The sequence below is a fragment of the Vidua chalybeata genome, chromosome Z (genome assembly GCF_026979565.1).
Source record: "Vidua chalybeata isolate OUT-0048 chromosome Z, bVidCha1 merged haplotype, whole genome shotgun sequence".
Lineage (NCBI taxonomy): Eukaryota > Metazoa > Chordata > Aves > Passeriformes > Viduidae > Vidua > Vidua chalybeata.
In genome coordinates this window covers 60,792,328-60,797,052 of record NC_071570.1, presented here as the reverse complement: position 1 = coordinate 60,797,052, position 4,725 = coordinate 60,792,328, and the positions used below count along the sequence as shown (strand labels likewise).

Genomic DNA, 4,725 nt, shown 5'->3' with positions numbered 1-4,725 from the left:
AGTCCTTAATTAGCAGCTGATCTATTATAGATCCCTATGTAAACTTGTATGTAGTAAATTTAGTGGTACAATGAACTGTTTATAATTTAAAAGACCTTTGACTTAGTGTAGTGATTCATTGGGCATTCGTGATTATTTCATTTGTACAGTAACTGGAAAATGAAAACAAGATCCTTGAAATCTGACACAGGGTTGTACTCATTATTCCAGGAATTAATTTCATGTTATGATTTCTTACAGGAAAAATCTGTTTACAAAGAAGACGGGAAAGGGGAAAGATCTGTTATCTGTTAGCACTGCTTAATGAAAATAATGTTATCATTTCATGTGAAAGGGAGAGACTGTATATTATTTTAGGAAGATTCATGAGGCAATTCATAATGAAAATGCAATTTTATTAATTTTTTTGAGAATGCTTTTCATGAGTTGAAAATAGGGTGTGCAGCAAGAGCACAGGCAAGTGACAGTTATAATGAGTGGCCCTGATTCAGAAAAGCACTGAACAGGTCCTGGATGTTAAACTTGATTTTTTGAATGTCAGTTTTGAAACAAGGTACCAATATTGTACAGGCTTCCCAACAGCAATCTAAAATGTTGCTATGACAGTTTTCCAGGATTCTTTACTTGTTGGTTATCTGTAGGTGGATTCCAGAATGAGGTACAAACCAGCATTTGTAGAAAACTGAGTTACCTAAATATTTGTGCTAAAATGGAGCTGGCATTTATTTTTTTATAAGTGTGAGTATCTCTGTGTACACACACACAGAGGCACAGACACAAATAAGTGTGCATCATTAACTTTCAGTTGAATTTGGTGTCTTCTGGTGTAAGACCTACCATCAACACTGTGTGAGTCTAGGAAGTTATTTCATGCATGGCAGGAACATCTAGCACAGATGTGCAAATTCTGTGGCACTTACCTTGTGGTCATCATTTATAGACCTTACCCTGCTGCATTCAGGTTCAGAATTGTGTAACATCTTGTGCTTGGTTGTTTGGGCAAAAACCTTGATTTCAAAATGGAAAAGAACGGACACATCCTTATATTCCTGAAAGGTTTGTACTTAATACAGCAGAATGGCAGAACCAACCTGAAATCCAACCAAATGTATCACAAACACACACAAAAAAGATCTTGGTATGAGAAACACTTTTTGCTTCAAAAGTAATCCTCATTATATATCTCCAGCCTGAAGCAATTATTTCCATTTTACTAAGTAAAACAAAATCTTTAGACAAATCACACATCACTTGCTTGTTTATCTTTGCGATTAACAGAAAGATTTTGTTGATGATCAAGGGGTGGGAATCAACCAGTGTTTTGAGGACTTCTGTTATGAGCAAATTAACGCACTGCTGATGTGGTTCACCTATGCTGTGTGTCAGACTGCACAGCTGTCATGTGCAATCAGTTTAGTACAAATCTCCATGGGGATATTTTAGAGGCAACTGAAATTCACCAGGGCCACCTGCATGCTTAAGCAGAATCACCATTCAAACATTTCACTCACTGTTGTGGTTACTCACATAAGGTCCCATTCAGACCCAAATCGAATGTCTACCAAGTGAAGTAAGAGCAAGCCATTACTCTGCATGTATAAGAGTACACCCTTGGACATATGCTTAAATAACCTGACCAGCCTTGAGCCTGGGTTCCCTTCCAACCCGAGTTATTCTGTAATTATCTAGGTTTGTAGCGGCTTGTACCTTCATGTCCAAGCCAGGTGTGTGTGCCTTGCATACCTGTGTTTACCCACGCAGCTCCTGCACCGTCCCCCTCCCCACATCAGCTCAGCAGCAGCTTGTTATCACTCCTCTCATCTCAAGATATATGTGAGTTACAATTAAACAAATATTTTTATAACCTGATAGCAGTATGAGCAATACTTCTGGTCTCTGCTTTAATTCTTGGGTCAGACCTTTTTTGTCAGTCTTACTTATATGATGCATTGTCATGATGAAATATAGTAAGTAATAAGATGTTCCTGAGTTTGTCACTAGGTTTGCTGAATATCTTCCAAGTCTGCTCTGTTTCCTACAGGAAAGCAGCAACACATACCCATGAGAGAAACCATACAATTAAAAAAAAACACCAGAAAATCTGGAAAGAAATGGTTAAATTGACCTACATACTAGCAATTTTGCTGACCAGATTATTTAAAATGCTAAAAGGCTGCAGATGTCAAATCCATATATGTATCAGTAAAAATGATTATGATAATCACAGCTTATAAAATAGAGCTGAACTACTTCATTAGGTACTGACAGCTTCTAAAACATGTTGTTACATTCTGAAAATGTGTCATAGTGGCATTTACTATTATTTTCCTAGATATGGAGAGAAAGAAATAGAGAATTCCACTGTGAAGCATGGATGAGCTGAAAACAAATCAAAAAGGTCTATTTTTATGCCAATGGTGAGATCATCGTTCCCTTTCAGCAAAGCAGGACAATGTATTAAATAAAACTGCTCTTAACCTGTTGGACACTTGAATCCCATGGATTTCTTGTACTTATTCTATTGAAAAGAAGGCTTAAGAAGTACAGATTTCAACAGCTTTTCAAATGCCTGTGTCTCCAAGTAAGGAAAAGTAAAATTTAAAGGTAAAGTGAATTCATTGCTACATTCATATTACAGTAACTTCCCTTAGAAATGGCTTCCTTTTAAAAAGTGTTGGTTTGGCTTTTATTTTTTTTTTAATTTGTTTTCTGAAGAATTTTTTTTCTCCAATATGTTTTACCATTTAAAGATACAGGATAATCTTTATTTCTTCCATGTAAAGACCCATTCCAACTTTACAGGGGTAATTCTTAGAAAGAGAGGAATATTTCACTCAGAAAAAAAGGCATATGCTTGTGGGAAAAATATGTCCTTGTGTAGTCAAAAGAAATGATATGCACCTAGGAACCCCATTCAAAAAATGTTTTAAGTGATATTTTATAATGACTGGACCTACTTCTGCATAGCTTATTAATGCTGCCTTTCCTGGTAATGCCTTAAAATTAGGTTCCCAGGCTGAGTGTACAGATATGAAGTACACAGAGAAATTCCACCAAACTGACCTTTGAAGTGCCTCCAACAGGGCATTTTCCAGCATGATCAACTTTTCAAGTAAGTGTAAAAGCTTGATGAAAGTGGTCTATGTAACAATTTTCCATCTATTATATGTAGCCACCAAAATAATTCACCCTGTAATACGGAGAAATCACATGTCTACTCTGGATTACACCTCTTTTACTGTTGTATAAATATTCATAAGGATTCCCCTTTCTTCTTCTTTTCTGTGTACTTTGTGATCACCACAGCTTTACTCTGCCCCAGGAAGCAAGCAAAGAGTGAGATATAGAGGTTCCATATTGTAGTATATAGAATACTCCTCATCCAGATAAAGATGGTGGCAGGGAGACTTCAGCTATATTTACACCAGAAATAATTAGACTGAGACCAATGTTAGCAGTAAGGATGAGAATAAAATTAATTGCCTGTGATGTGGTCAGAGGTCATGTAAGAGCCAGAGGAGATCATCTTATATTTTGAGCTATTAAATGAAAAAGAAGTTAAGTTTTACTTATTAAGTTAATTTTCTAATAATTCTTATAAGCTTTTAATGAGTGACAAACTGACTCTGGATACAAATTTATGATTTCCCAAAATAACAATTTGATTGGTTTGAGTGATGTCTTGCATCAAGTAATCAGTGTTAATTTTGCTTCTGAAGCAATTTGACTTTGCCAGTCTATCATATCTTCCATGTGCACAGCTGTATTTCCATGGCTGTGTCCCTATTCTTTATCTAGTGTAATCCCCAGAGCCCAGAAAGAGTTTCTTCTCCAGTCTTTCTTTCTGTCCTCTGCATGGACCACCTTACCTGTCTACCCATTTGGCTATTTTCTTCTCTTTATCTGAGCTTCCTTGTGCTATAGCCAGCAACTTCCAGCTACATTGAAGCCTCAGTTTCTTAGGAGGATTGGAAAGTAGTGATAATTAAATTGAGAGCAGCAACAGGTGATGACTGTGGGATGACTTTTTTCCTTACCATCATCTCTATTAAATAACTAAACAAAGATCAGGACACTGTCCCTAGCCACTTTCTTGATGGCATGGATGATAGAGAAGAGGGAAAGGACAGAAGGGCTGCTCCTAGCTGAGTGAGGCTAATCTAACAAAGGGAGTTCATCTACTTTTATGCACTTCCTTATGTTACCATGTCTTTAGCAAAAAATAGCATCAACATCCATCTCGTCTTGTACCTGGAAGTACTGAAGTCACAGTTTTCCCGTTTGATGCCAAACCAGGCCTGCAAACTGTTACACACCTAAATAAATATGGTCCACTTTGTCAGGAACAACCTTAAGAGGGGAAGGTGTGTAACATTTCAGACAAGGTATTTGCATCAAATTCTCCTATGCAAATAATTCCCTCTCAATCACCCTGAGTCTGACTCTATGTATGCATGTGTGGTTGAAGGCTGTAGGGATGCAAAGGTGAGAGTGACAACAGTACTGTTGGGAAGAGGAATGAACCTATTACAAAGGAAAAGTGAAGTCATAAACCGCTCTGTAACAATGGCAGAGGGCTGGCTTAGAAATGTGGATGTTGTTGGCTGGCTCACAATGCAAAACCAGGCAACTGCTAACCAGATGTGTTCAGCTGCATGTGTGCTACCCCTGCTCTGTGCACAGCCTGTCACATATCCCAACTGCATTGCTTGGAGTGGGCTGTGA

The 4,725-nt window shown here is 37.6% G+C and overlaps 1 long non-coding RNA gene across 2 annotated transcripts; it reads right to left on the bottom strand.

Annotated features, from left to right (window-relative positions):
- Positions 1-446: 446 nt before the first annotated feature.
- Positions 447-4,466, bottom strand: LOC128782174 (uncharacterized). 2 transcript variants are annotated; one of them, XR_008428684.1, is made up of 6 exons: positions 4,252-4,466; positions 3,870-3,958; positions 3,064-3,190; positions 1,938-2,035; positions 1,744-1,821; positions 447-1,007 (listed from the first exon to the last, which is right to left on the bottom strand). It is a non-coding gene; the product is annotated as an uncharacterized LOC128782174 (long non-coding RNA). The 2 variants fall into 2 exon arrangements; XR_008428683.1 differs by having other exon boundaries at positions 1,744-2,035.
- Between the last annotated feature and the right edge of the window lie 259 nt (positions 4,467-4,725).